Consider the following 15,410-nt stretch of genomic DNA (forward strand, 5'->3'; position numbering starts at 1 on the left):
AGTCCATGTGCAAGCATATAAGAGACAGCTTGTGTACGAGAGAGGGTCTCTGTGAGTGTATGGGTCGCAGTATGTGTGTGTCTGTCTGTGTGTGTCTGTGTGTTTGTGTGTTTGTGTGAGAGTGTGTGTGAGTCTGGTGCAGTGGAATCACCTGTAGTGTCGCATGAGCCGAACCCATACACATGGGTACCAAACTTGTTTTTCAGACTCTGCACGGCCAGTTTCCATTGCAGTCTGTCCCAAAGTGCAGCTTGGATGATGGTCACCTGAAGATCTGTGGCCAAATGCCCCGAAAAACAGTTCCCTGTACTGGACATGTGGCTAGTCTGGATATATAGATCTTAGCACACTGTGGTCTGCATAGCTCCCGGTGCTGGACAGATATTTTGACTGGATTTATAGATCAATGCAATCCTATTGCCAGCACAGCTCGCCGTGCTGGACAGATACCTATTTGTGTTTACAGATCAACACACTGTTCTGGTGTTCACAGCTCCCCATGCTGAAAATATATGCTATCGGGTTTATAGATCAATGCACTGCTGCGAGATAGATTGCTCCAGCTGTTAGACAGATATCGAGTAGGAGATTATCGGTAAATGCATGGTGTGGTCTGCACATTGTTCCATCCTCTGCAGATCGCTGACTTGGATGGAGCAGAGTTTGATCTACATAGTGCTCTAAGAGGAACAGATATCACCTCTGAGTTAATGATTCTCTGTGTTGGCTGGAGAATCTGACATAAGTCATCATTTCAGCTGATCTGGCACTGCCTTTCGTTCACATTAGTTAATGTTTTACTCTGCCCGAGGACATCACATCATGTTGGTGAATGCCCACGGTCCTAGCAGCAGCCATATTCTTCATTCAGAAGCAGTCAGCCAATCCTTTCGTCCTCAGGTCTCCACGTTCAAAGAAACGATTGGTCTTTCGGATAAAGGCCGTCCCCTTGGTACACGGCTCAAAACATCATCCGCTTCACCACTCCACACCGCCAACCAATCACATCAAAATATTTCGTGTGTTCTGATAGCAATGGTGCCACTGGGAACATGAGATGCAGCGACAATTCCCGTGCCTGAATGGAAAGTCTGCTCCAAATGCTGAGTAATAGCCTCGAATGGCTGAATGGACTCATTCTGCCGCTGTCTAAAACACTTGATGGGCTGAATAACTTACTTCAGAGTAGGTGTAGTTGTGAATGTTGCTGAACATTTTGGAACCATCAGTGAACAGCCCACATCTTATTTTATGATGGAGGGAGGGCCCTTGATGCTGCAGACTCATGGATGCCCAATTTCCATTTGCTGTGCCCTTTAGAAGTATGCCCTACTTCACAGGACGTAATGCCACATAACGTGGTGGGCAGGACCTTCAATATGACACTGAGTCTTTCCCTTTTCCAGGAATGTTTACTGACTGGTCCTCGAGATACTTTTAGTGACAGATACATCTGCAACAAGTAGTTTGGTGAGAACGCTTCCCACTTGTTGGTTCCACTTTCCACAGTCTGGCTGCTGTGTATTTGAGGCCTCACTCTGATCTATTAGTGGTGAGCCTGCAGCGACACTGTTGGTGATGTCCAGTGAGGTGCCACACCCGGAATACATTCTGTCCCCTTGTCACATTCAGTGCTTCTTCTGATTTGTTTTCAACATCGAGGGGAATTGACTTGTTACCGAGGGCTGGCGTAGAGGTCAGTAGATTTTCATCATCAGGGAACTTTCGGGTTCTGATTTCAGTGTTGGGCAATTACAGGGTAGCTCCTTCCCTGAATGTATCCCAATGGAGCCTCGAACACTGGGTCTGTTGTGCGGATGGGGCAGGCTATGCCGAGAGATGGTAATGGGGCTTCATGAATCACTACCAATCATGTCTGATTCTGTGAGTTTGACCCTGTCAGACTATTTCATCATTTGGCGCGTGTTGCTGGAAAAGCACAGTGGGAAAGTCAGCATCTGTGGACAAGGCCAATAGACGTTACGAGAATTAGCCGTTCATCAGGAATGAAGATTGTGAGTGGGGAGGGGGGAGGTGAGTGATAAATGTCAGGGTTTGGGGCTGGGGGAAGGTAGATCACAATATCATAGGTAGATGAAGGTGGAAATAATGGCGACAGGTTGAAGAGGAGGATAGACGGGCAAGTTGATGGACAGGTCAAGAGAGTGGTGCTGAGTTGGAAGCTTGGCACTGGGCAAGGTAGGTCGAGGGGAAATGGGGAGACTGGTTAAATGTGCTTTGATCCCGTGTGGTTGCAGGGTCCCTCAGCAGAAGAATTTACATTCTTCCTCTAGGGATCGGGTGGTTTGGGTTTGGCGATGGAGAAGTCCCAGGATCTGCATGTTGTTGATGGAGTGGGAGGAGGAGTTGAAGTGTTCAGCCACGGGGCGTATTTGTTGGTTGGTGTGGTGCCCCACAGATCTTCTCTGAACTGATCCAAAATTTGGTGCCCAGTCTCCTAGAGGTAGAAGAGACATCCTCGCTTGCAACGGATACAGTCGATGATATCTTTTGAGTTACAAGTGAATTTCTATCGGATGTGGAAGGATCATTTGGGGCTTTGGATGGAAGTGAGAGGTGAGATGTTGGCGCAGGGCTTATATATACTGCGGTCGCAGGAGAAGTTGCCAGAGTGGGATGAGGGCTGGTGGCATACATAGATCTGACGGGGGAGTCGCAGAGATAATGATCTCTCTGGAATGCAGATAGTAGTGGGGGAAGGAAATATATCGCGAGTGGTGGAGTCTGTTTGTAGGTGACCAAAATGGCGAGCATGATGCGATGTATAGGGAGTTTGGTGGGGTGGAAGGCTAGGACCGGGATTCTGTCCGTCTTCCTATGCAAGGGATGGCGTTCGAGGGTGAAGGTGGGGCAAGTGGAGGAGATGAACTGGAGGGCAAAATCAAACACTGGGCGGGGATGGGAATTGAGATCTGTGAAGAAGGACGACATTAGCGATTTTCTATAGTGCAATTGGTCATGCTGGGAAATGATGCGGCAGAGGTAGAGGATTTGGCAATAAAGGCTGTACTTTTTACAGGAGGTACTGAGGGAGAAGGCATAGTTCAGGTAGCTGTTGGAGTCAGTGGGCTTGTAGTGGATGACTGTATTCAATCGGATGCCAGAAATGGAGATGGGGAGGTCCAGGATGGGGAGGGACGTGCCCGAGAGGGCACAGGTGAAGTTGACATCAGAATGGAAGGTATTGCTGTACCTTTCAACTTCATCCTGAGAAGGCAAGGTGGCGCCGATACAGTCATCGATGTAAGAGAGGAAAATGTATGGAATGGTGTGAGCGTAATTGCAGAAGGTTTCCCGGAACATTGTATACCCAGCATTGTATAACTGACATTCCCTGGAACATTCCATAGCTAACATTTTTTTAACTGACAGAGCCTGGAAAATTCTGCAACCAACATTCTATAACTGACATTGCCTAGAACATTCTGTTCCCAACATTCTGTAATTGACATTCCCTGGAATATTCTGTATCCTACATTCTATAACTGATATTCCCCAGGACATTTTGTATCCAACATTCTATATCTGGCATTCCACGAATATTCTGCACCAAAAATCCAATAACGGACATTCCCCGGAACAATCTGTTCCTGGATTCCCCCGGAACACGCTACTCCTGACATTACTTGTGAACAGGGGCAATGTTAGACTGGTGCAGGAAGAGCATAGCAGGTCAAGCAGCTTACGAGGAGTCGGGAAATCTACATTTCGGGCAGGAACGTCAATTTTCCTGATTCTTAGATGCTGCTTGACTTCCAGTGCTTTTCAGCACCACACTAATCATGACTCTGATCTTCAGTATTTGCAGTCCTCACTTTCGCCATCATTTGTGGACGACCGGACATCTGTGAATTGATATATTGGATGTAGGCTTCCTCGCTGAGCTGGAAGGTTCAATTCCAGACGTTTCATCACCCTATTAGCTAACATTTTAATTGGGCGTCAGGCGAAGCACTGTTGAAATTTCCTGCTTTCTATTGATATGTTTGGGTTTCTTTCGGTTGGTGATGTCTTTCCTGTCGTGATGTTATTTCCTGTGGTGAAGTTACTCCCTGTTCCTTTTCTCAGGTGGTGTTAGATGGTGTCTAACTCGATGTCTTTGTTGATAGATTTCCGATTTGAATGCACTGGGAATTCTACTATGATGCCATATCCCTTGGCATCATGGTAGCCCTGAACCCCACCAACACAATAAAACAGCAGAAGATGAACTTGAAAGACCCTTTACAGACAACTAGCAAAAGTAATGTAATTAACAAAATACTGTGCAAGGATGTAACAAACACTTTATTGGACAAACAGACTGAAAACTAGTCACCAAGACACATGAACACCAATTAGCCACAAAAAGACATGACCCTCTCTCACCAGTATCCCCACTTACCGATGAGGGAGGACACCACTTCGACTGGGAGGACAACACATTCATCCTAGTACAAGCCAAAGGCACGCACGAGAATTCCTAGAAGCATGGCATTCCAACCGTAACTCTATCAACGGACACATCGAGTTAGAGCCCATCTACCACCGCCTGAGAAAAGGAACAGGAATGGATTCCATTACAGGAACTGACATCACCAACTGAAAGAACCCAAACATATAAATGGAAAGCAGGAAATTTCAGCAGTGCTTCGCCTGAGTTCCACTGAAGCTGTTACCTAGAAGTCTGACAAAACGTTTGGAAATGAATCTTCCAGAAAAGCGAGCGGACCTGCGTCCAAAACCTCAACCTGTGCTGCAAATCTTCTCAAAACTCGATCAGTGAATTGAACTCACAATAAAATCTGAAGGGAATAGATCCCATTCCGGGCAGAAGGAGACACTGTTCCAAAGATCTCTCAGGCATTTAAAGGGATGAATTCATTTTCACTGCTTTTACATTTCTTCATGACACAGGATCGACCGCAATTGAGATAAAGACAGAAATTTCAAAACTCCATTTGCCTTCAAGGAACTGGGAGAGAATCCTTCAGGATAGCCACGTTTTCAGCCTCCACATTAGGAACAAAAGTGATCTGTGCCTGGTCCCGATGGATTGAATGTTACTAGGTTCAGTGTGAAAACAGGTCCTTCGGCCCAACAGGTCCACGCCAACCAGCCGAAGCAGAACCCAACCAGACCTATTACCCTAACACTACGGTCTAGTTAGCATGGCCAATTCACCTAACCGGCGCATTTTTTTAGATTGTGGGAGGAACCCACTCAGACACGGGGCAAATGTGCAAACTCCACACAGACAGTCGCCTGAGTCAAGGATTAAACACAGGTCTCTAGCGCTGTGAGGCACTAGTGCTAGCCATTGTGCCACCGTGCTGCCAAGCGTGAAAGAGCGTGAATGCTGCAGAAACCATTGGTTAATGTGGATGTGCATCTGTGTGTTTGGTGAGGGAGGATATATTTTGATTTTTAACATATGTTTTGTCAGTAATTCAAACATTCTCTTTCCTTATTCCTGCTCCAATCAGTTGAATAAATTTCTGAATACAGTGACACGTTTTGAATATCTCACTGTGTCCAGTCAAACTGTTTTTTGTCTCTGGGCTGATGGATAATCCGTTTATTTTTCTTGCTCACAGTTAACGTAGTGACGATCTACGTCCTGCTTTATAAAGATTGTGGATTGTCTCCATGTGTTAGACGGTACCTGGGAGCCATGGCAGCGGCAGATCTACTGGTCATTTTCCTCGACCTGATACTGAGACACATTCCCGTTGTTTATCTGAACCAGCTTTATTTCCTGTTACTTTCCATCCCCATGTGCAATATCCACGCCGTCCTGCTTTATGCAGCCACTGACTGTTCTGTCTGGTTCACTGTCACTTTCACCTTTGATCGGTTTGTGGCCATTTGTTGTCAGAAGCTGAAAAGTAAATATTGCAGTGAGAAAACGGCGGCTGTGGTTCTGGGAGCAGTGACTGTGCTGAGCTGTTTAAAGAATATTTTCTGGTATTTTGTACTCAAACCTTATTATTACCTGGGCAATCTCCCCTGGTTTTGTGTTGCAGATGTTGTTATTCTATTATCCCCTGTCTGGGTCACAATCGAGTTTCTCCACCACATTTTAACCCCAGTTGTCCCGTTTTTCCTTATTCTGCTGCTCAATATGTTCACCGTCAGACACATTTTAGTGACCAGCAGAGCCCGCAGGAGACTCCGCGCTCACACCAATGGGGACGCTCAGTCTGACACTGAAATGCGAAACCGAAAAAAAACAACCACTTTACTGTTTGTGATCTCGGCCAATTTCATCCTCTTATGGTCAGTGTTAATGGTGTATTCTATATGGAGACGCATGTGGAACATTGGGTATCACGATGTGTATTTTCATGATTTTATGCGGGAATTGGGCTTCATGCTGCAGCTCCTCAGTTGCTGCACAAACACCGTGATTTATGCTGTGACCCAGACTAAGTTCAGACAGCAGCTGAAGAATATGCTGAAATATCCCTTTACCCAAATTCAGCAATCAATTATGTTCACTCATTAAATCAATCCATCCGGTTCTTCAGCGAAGAAGCAACATTTTGCACTGCTTTTCCCAGCCTTATCCCACAAGGGTGTCACAGGGAGAGATTACAATATTTCTCTCAAGTTAGGGGCCATTCAGAACAGACACCATCCCACTGACTGTATCTTTCACTTCAATTTGTAAAAACTAAAAATGATCATTAAATACGTGACAAGCAGCAGAATAGATGATATTGTTGTTTGTCTTTGTGTTGATGAAGTTGAGCTGGAGAGATACAGATGTAGCCCCATGTCCTGGTCCTCACGGTAGCGGAGAGGAACGAAGTCCGAACTCAGGTGTTGGATTTACGTCCCTCTGTCCTTGCCTTCAAGTCTGGGTCCCTCCACTCTGAAATGGCCATCGGCAGAATTCATCTCCGAACACAGACCCCAATCTCTACTCAAAAATATCAATCTCTCGGACCGTTGCTAGCTGTCCCTCTGGCCGCCCTGCCACCTCTCTTCCACTCTGTCCCCAGTTCCTCTCCTACTTTATTTAGCCTCATTTCTCTCCCTCTCTCTCGCTGCACATTCTCTCTTTGTCACCATCTCTCCAGTTCACTCACTGACTTTCCTCTCTTCCTTTCTCTCTCACCCTTTCTCTCTCACACAGAAACACATGCATATATATACACATACATACATACATACATATATATATACACACATACACACAATGACACACACTCACACGTACGTACACGCCGGTTGCTCCACCCGCCTCCACTCTTCTCTGTCTCTCCAAAATTCACTCTCACTCTCCTGCTGTCTTTGTCTCCCTCCCGCCATACCTTCTCTCCCTCATTTTCTCCCTCCTCCGAACACCCACATCTCTCTGACTTCTTTCCTCCTCACAAGCCTCTCCAATTCCCGAACATCTCTTGATCCAAGGGTGAATGAAGGACCAGCGAGAAAGAATGTGCCAGTTCGGGAAGGAGGGAAGGAGAGAGGGAGAGAGATTTAGTCAGAGGGAAAGGGAGGGGTCATAACTGAAGAGACAAAAGGGGAGGGAGGGAAAGAGAGTGGAACAGCGAGAGTGGAAGTAGAGATAGTGCGGAGGAGACTGAGTAAGGGAGAGTGTGGAGGTGTGAGAGAGTGTTGGGAAGAGAGCGCGAGTGGGAAGAGTCAGAGTGCGTAGGCGGGAAAGAGAGAGAATTGGAGGAAAAAGATAGTGGGATGAAAGGGAGTTGGAGGGGGAGAGAGTCGGGGGTAGTGAGGAGAGTGGGGAGGGCATGAGAACTGGGTCGACAGAGAGACTGAGGTAGACTATGTGGGATAGACAAAGGGAGAGAGAGAGTGGGTGGGACGGCGTGAGATCGTGGCGGCGGAGAGAGAGCATGGGAGAGAGACTGGGACAGATAAAGAAAGATGGGATACAGAGAGACTGTGAGGGTTGAGAGAGTGTGTGGGAGAAAGAGAGTTAACTGTAGAGACAGAGATTGTGGACAGAGAGAGTGGGGAGGAGAGAGAGTGGGGAGAGAGAGTGTGTTGGTGGAGAGAGAAAAAGAGTGGGGAGGAGAGAGTGGGCGCTGAGATAGATAGTTTGGGGAAGAGAAAAGGAGTTGGGGAGGGGGACTGGCGGGGAGACGTAGGGAGTGTGGGTTGAAAGGCAACGATTGGCGGTCGAGAGGGGGAGGATAAAGTGTAAGCGAAACAGCGAGTGAGGGCGAGAGTGAGTGGGATTTGGAGAGAAAGTGAGGGAAAGAGAGTTGGGGAGAGAGCGTAGCTTAGTAAGCAAGTGGGAGAGACAGTGGGTGTAGAGCGATATTCGAGTGTAGAGAGAGTTGTGGGGTAAAGACAGTCTGTGGGGAAAGACATTATGGAGGCGATAGAGAGTGAGAGAGAGAATCAGGTCGAGACTGTGAGAAAGAGAGAGAGTTGGGGAGAGAGAGTATGGGGCAACATGGAATGGAGAGAGACAGTTGGTGACCGAGAGAGTGCGGGTTTTAGAGATACAAGATGGGAGACAGAGTAAAAGGAGGAGACAAGGGTGTAGGACAGAGACAGAAAGAGAGTTGGGAGAGAAGTGGAGAATGGAGGAGAGGGAGTTCGATGGGCACAGAGAGGGGGGTTAGAGATAAATGGGGAAAGTAAAGTGGGAGGGCAGAAAGAGAGAGTTTGTTGGGAGAGAGTCAGGGAGAAAAACTTTGGGGCGAGAGAAATGGAGAGTGGGAGAGAGTTTGGGAGGAGAGTGAGAGCTAGGCGTAGAGAGAGAGTGAATATGCGAGATAGCGGAAGAGTGGGAGACACAAAGAGAGTGGGGGAGTGTGAGAGAGTTAGAGAGATAGATTTGGGCGAGAGAGAAGAGGGAAAAGAGAGAGAGTGGGGAGAGTGAGCGAGAGTGGGAGGGAATGAGAGCTGTGGTAGATTAAACGAGTATGCTGGACACAATCAGAGGAGAGAGAGGGAGAGACCAAACATAGAGAATAGAATATAGAAAAGTACACCACAGAACAGGCCCTTTAGCACATGACGTTGTGCCGAGGTTTAATACTAATGTAAAATGTAATAACTTAATCTACACACCCCTCAAATCACTGCTATTCACGTGCATGTACAACAGTCGCTTCAATATCCCTAATGAGTCTGCTTCCACCACCACAACTGGCAACGCATTTCATGCATTCACAAATCTCTGAGTAAAGAACCTACCTCTGACGACTCCTTTATACATTGCACCTAATAACTTCAAACCATGACTTCTCGTACCTGTCAACCCTGCCCTGGGGAAAAGTCTCCGGATGTTGACTCCAGCAATTCCACTCATTATCTTGTATACCTCGAACAGGTCTCCTTTCTTCCTCCTTCTCTCAAGAGAAACGTCGGAGCTTACTCAACCTTTTTTTCATAAGACAAGCTCTCCAGTCCAGGCACCCTCTCCAAAGCCTTTATATCTTTTCTATAGTAGGCCGACCAGAACTGGACACAATTATCCAAGTGTAGTCTCACCAGGGACTTGTAGAGCTGTCAGAAAACCTCACGGCTCATAAACTTGATCCCCCATTTTAATAAAGCCAAAATACCAAATGCTTTCTTAACAACGCTATCCACTTGGTGAAACCTTTGAGGAATTTATGTACTTGCACATCCAGATCCCTCTGTTCCTCGACACTGCCGAGAATCGTATCTTTAAACCTATATTCAACATTCGATTTCGACCTTCCAAAATGCATCACTTCACATTTATCCAAGTTGAACTCCATCTGCCAATTCTCAGTCCAGCTCTGCATCCTGTCCATGTCACGCTGCAGCCTGCAGTAGTCTATATTATCGACGACACCTCCAACCTTTCTGTCATCCGCAAATTTACTAACCAGACACCTCAACCTCGTCATCCAAGTCTTAGATAAAAACTACAAAGCGCATATGCCCAATAACAGAGTCCTACGGGACCCCACTCAACACTGACCTCCAGGCAGAATACTTTCCATGTACAACCACTCTCTGCATTGTGTCAGCCAGCCAGTTCTGAATCGAGACAGCCGAATCTGCCTGTATCCCATACTTCCTGTGTTTATGAATGAGCCTACCATGGGGAAACTTATCAAATGCCTTGCTGAAGTCCCTATATAGCATATCCACTGTTCAACCTTCATCGACCTGTCTTGTCACCTGTTCAAAGAACTCAATAAGATTTGTGAAGTCTGCCCCTCAAGCTGACTGTCTATAATTACATCATATTTTGCCAAATATCCATAAATCCAATCTCTCAGAATTCTTTCCAAACCTTTGCTGACCATAGACGCAAGACTTACTGGTCTGTAATTACCAGGAATTTCTCTATTGCCCTTCTTGAAAAGGGGAAAAACATGTGCCTCCTTCCAATCCTCCGATATGATTCCAGTGGAGAGTGAGGAGGCAAATATCCTCGCCAGCGTCTCAACAACCTTCTTTCGCGCTTCCCGGAGCAGTGTAGGATAAATCTGGGCTGGCGCTGGGCACTTATCGATCTTAATGCTTGCAAAAATTTCCAGAGCATCAACTTCATCAATCTTGATCTGGTCAAGACTGTATTCCAGCTTTTCGAAGTTTTCATTCACAAGAGGCTCCCTTTCTTTGATGAAAACCGAAGCGATAAACTCATTTAGGGTTCCCTTATCGACTCAGACTGCATGTACAAATTCTTCCGTTATCCCTGATCAGCCTTCCCTTATCACTGATCATCATTCTCTTGTTCCTCACGTTTGAGTAAAATGCCTTTGGGTTCTCCCTAATCCTAACTGTGAAACCTTTTTCGTGCCTCTCCTGGCTCTCCTCAGTCCATTTCTGAGCTCCTTTCTAGCAAGCCTGTAATCCTGTGCGAGATTCTTGCTTCCTCCACCTTACCTAAGTTGCCTTCTTCCTTTTGACTGGAAGCTCCTCTGTCCTCGCCATCAAAGGTTCCTTAATCTTATCGCTTCTTACATGTCTCAGAGGAACAAACTCGTGCATCACTCGCAACAACTGCCCCTTCAATAGTCTCCACATGCCTGCTGTGCCCTTTCTGTGTAATAATTGCTCCCAACTTTCCCGATCCTGTCTGATAGCGTCACACAGTCATGTTCCCCAATTGAATATCTTCCCTCGCTAACTGTCCTTTCGCTCTCCAAGGCTTTGATTAATGTGAGGCGGTTGTGATCACTGTCACTAAAATGCTCTCCCACGGCGAGATCTGACACCTGTCCTGGCTCGTTGCAGAGCACCAAGTCTAAAGTCCTCGTCCATCTGTCGACATACTGAGTAAGGAAACCCTTCTGAACACACCTGAGTAAATTGGCTCCAATCAAACCATTTGCACTTAGGAAGCTCCAGTCGATATTGGGAAAGTTAAAATCACCCGTAACCACAACGCTGCTTCTTCTGCATTTTTGCAGAATCTGCCCACCTTTGAGCTCTTCAGTCTCTCTACTGTTATTGGGTGGTCTTTAGAAAAACCCCAATGCTGTGGCTGTTCCTTTGCTGTTCCTAACGTCCACCCAAAATTACTCAGGAGACAAACCTTTCTCAATAACCTTCATTTCTATAACTGTGATGTACTGTCTGATGAGCAATGCTGCACACCCTATTCTTTTTCCATCCTTCCAATTTTTATTTAATCGTTCTGAACCTTGGAACATCAAGCAACCATTTCTGCGCCTCTAAAACCCACGTTTCAGTTATGGCCACAACTTTGTAGCCCCATGTACTGATCAATGTTCTAAATTCGTCACCCTTATTTCGGACACTCCTTGCATTAAAGCAGACCCACTTTAACAAATCCCTTTGTTTCATCCGTGAGAAAACTTCCTAATATATTCAATATATCGTGTCACTGCCTCATCTGCAAATGTCTACCTCTGAGATTCCCACACATCCTCCCACCCCGCCAATCTAGTTCAAACTCTCCTGAATCACTACAGAAAGCCTCCCACCCAGGATATTTGTCCCCTCCAGTTCAGGTGCAACCCGTCCTTCATGTGCAGGTCCCACATTCCCCAGAAGGTATCCCAATGGTCGAAGGATCTGAAGGTCTCCCTCCTGCACCAGCTTCGCATCCACGTGTTAAGCTGCATTCGCTGACTGTTCATTATCTCACTATCTTGTGGTACCGGTAGAAAACCTGAGATCACTACTCTACGTGTCTTGTTCATCAGCTTCCAACCTAACTCTCTGCAGTCACTTTTCATATCCTTAGCCCAGCTCCTCCCTATGTCACTGGTGCCAATAGGAGCCACGATTTCTGGCTGCTCGCCGTCCCCCTTCGTAATCTTGTAAATTCGATCGGTGACATCCTGGCACCGTGGAGGCAACATACCATCCGGGAGTCCCGTTCCTGACCACAAAGTCTTCTGTCAATCCGTCTAACCATTGAGTCCCCGACCACTATTGCTCCTATATTTTCGCCACTTCCCTTCTGAGCTAGACTGTCAGGTTCAGTGCCAGAGACCTGGCAATTATGGCTTTCCCCTGGTAAGCTGTCCCAACATAGAGAAGGAGGGGAATGAGGAGAGTGGCGCCGAAGGAGAGTGGGGGAGAGCGGGGGTATAGAGAGAGAGTGTGGGGGAATTGAGAGCACGGGGAGTGAGAGAGTTTTGGAAAGGGAGTGAGAGAGTGGTGGAAAGGGAGTGAGAGAGTGGGCCGAAGAGATAGAGCGAGAGGAAAGAGTGAGACCGGGGTTGGGAGGGATTGGTAGCGAGCCAGAGAGAGGGAGCGTGACAGAGAGATACATGAGTGGCTGAAAGAAGGAGTTGGGGAGAGAGAGACTAGGGGGCGAAAAGCGAGCTTTGTGGAGAAAAAGAGCTTGTGGAAAGAGAGAGCGAGAGTGGGGGAAGGAGAGTGAGTATGAAGTGGGAGACGGAGAATGATGCAGAGAAAGAGAGTTGGGTGTAGAGAGAGAGTGCGGGAAAAGAAAATGGGGAGGTGGAAAGAGTGGGGAGGACAGAGAGTGGGCGGGGCTGAGAGAAACTGTGGGAGAGAGAGCATTGGAGAGAGAGTGGTGGAGAGAGGCAAAAGGGGACTGAAGGAGAAAGGGGTTAGAGAACGTAGGGGAGAGAGACTGGGTTCTGAGTGAGACAGTGGGAGAGAGAGTGCGTTGTGAGAGTTAGACAGTGGCGGGGAGACATTGGGTGTGGGGATTGAAAGAGATTGTGTGGGTGTTGGTGAGAGAAGGATGGGGTGGAATGAGCGGAGGTGAAAGTGAGAGAGTGGGGAATAGAGAGAGAATGGCTTAAGAGAGTGAGGAGAGAGGTAGAAGGCAAGAGAGAGAGAATGGGTAGAATGAGAGACGGGGAGTGCGAGAGAGAGAGACAGAAAGAGTATTGGGGACAGAGAGAGTATGGTGAAGAGAAAGAAAGTGGGGTGTAGAGAGAGAGAGTATTGGAGAGAGATTGTGAGGGCAGAACGCGACAGTAGGTGGGAGAGTTAGAGAGTTGGTGTGAGACAGTGGCGGGGAGATAGAGGGAGTGGGGATGAAAGAGATTATGTAGAGGTTGAGGAGAGAATAATGGTGTGAAATGTGAGAAGGTGGAAGTGAGACAGTGGGGGAAATGAGAATAGGGGTGCAGAGAGAGTGAGGGGAGCAAGAGAGTGGGGAGCAGAGAAATAGATTGGGGGATAGAGACAGAATGCAAGAAAGAGTGGGAGGAATGAGAGATACACTGAGTTGCGAGAGCAAGAGAAAGATTTGGGGAGAGAGAGAAAATGGCGAAGAGACAGAGGGAGGTGGGGCAATGGAGAGGGAGTGGGTGGGGAATGAGAGCTGGGGGAGAGAGAGTGAGTGGCGAGAGAGAAAAAGAATGGGAGGCAGAGAGCGATTGGGAAGAAGAGCGTGTGGGTGGGGGTGAGAGTGTGGAAGGAGAGCAGGAGAGTGGGAGAAGAGAGAGCATGGGGGAGAGAGTGGGGTGTAGAGAGAGTGGGATGAGAGAGAGTAGAGGGAAGATAAGGAGTAGTGGGTGAGCGAGAGTGGGAGGGGAACGAGAGGTGGAGAAGAGAGAGTTGGTGAGATTGAAACGGAGTGGGGAACAGAAGACAATGGGAGAAGAAAGTGTTTGGGACAGAGCGGTCTGGGAAGAGATAGTTTGTGCGGAGAGAGAAAGAGATTGGGGCAAGAGAGAGAGCGAGGGAGAAAGAGAGAGTGGGGGTGAAGATAGAGTGGGAGCTAGATATACAAGAAGAGACAGAGATAGTGGGAGGGATGAGAATACATTGGGGTGAGAGATAGAGAGAAAAGAGAGTTGGGGAGGGAAAAATGGTGAAGAGTGAGAGAGTTCTGGGGAGATAGAACGAGTGGGAGGGGAATGAGATCTGTGGGAGAGAGTGACTGGGCGAGATAGGGAAAAAGTTGGAGACAGAGAGTGAGAGCTTTGGGTGTGAGAGAGTGATTGAGAAGAAAGGATGAGAGTGGGATAAGAGAGAACGGAGAGAGAGAGTAGGGGAGAGAGAGAATGGAGGGAAGGCAGAGAAAGTACGGAGACTGAGCGAGATTACAAGGGGAATGAGAGTGGGGGAGAGAAAGAATGGGAGCGAAAGAGAGAGAGCGCGGAGCAAAGAGAGATAGTGGGGGATAGCGATAGAAACTGAGAGGGTTAGTGGGAGGGAAGAAAGAAAGAGGGTTGGTATGAGAGATCGAGATTGTGCGGAGAGAGAAAGAGAGAGGTGAATGAGAGCTGGGTGGAGAGAGAGTGAGCAGCTGAAAAACTGAAAGTGTGGGAGATAGTGAGATTGGACGAGATAGAGGGAGAGAAGAGAGAGAGTGTGGAGATTAGGGAGAAGACGGGGAGAAGAGTGAGAGTGCGAGGGGTCTGAGAGCTGGAAAATAGAGAGTGTGGACGAGATAGCGAAGGAATCGGGACAGATTAAGAGAACGAATACTTGAAAAAGAGATTGAGGATAGAGAGAGGTTGGGGATAGATTGGGGGTCAGAGGCAGAGTGGTGGGGAGAGCGATAGAGGAGACAGAGAGTTGTGGAGAGGCAGAGGGGCAGAGTGACAGAGGGGGTAGGAAATGAAAAAGATTGTGTGGAGAAGACAGTGGGGGATCAGAGGGAGAAGGTAAAAGCGAGAGAGGCATCCAGGAGAGACAGTGTGGGGTGGAGAGAGAAAGAGTGTGGGGGAAATTGGAGAGAGTGTAGTGGAGAAATAGAGAGATTGCTGGCAGAGAGGAAGAATGGGAGGGGGAGGAGAGAGTGTGGTGAGAGAGAGAATGAGAGTGGGGGTAGCAAGATAGAGTGCCGGGGAGACAGAGTTGGGAGGAGAAAAAGTGGGATGGGAATGAGACCTTGCGGATAGAGAGAAAAAGAGAATGATTGGGGAGAGAGCGCGATTTGGGGATAGAGAGAGAGTCAGAGAGTAAGAGAGTCAGAGTGAGAGGGGAATGAGAGCTGGACAGAGAGAAAGAGAGAGTGATCGAGATAGAAAAACGGTCGG

The sequence above is a fragment of the Chiloscyllium punctatum genome, chromosome 4 (genome assembly GCF_047496795.1).
Source record: "Chiloscyllium punctatum isolate Juve2018m chromosome 4, sChiPun1.3, whole genome shotgun sequence".
Lineage (NCBI taxonomy): Eukaryota > Metazoa > Chordata > Chondrichthyes > Orectolobiformes > Hemiscylliidae > Chiloscyllium > Chiloscyllium punctatum.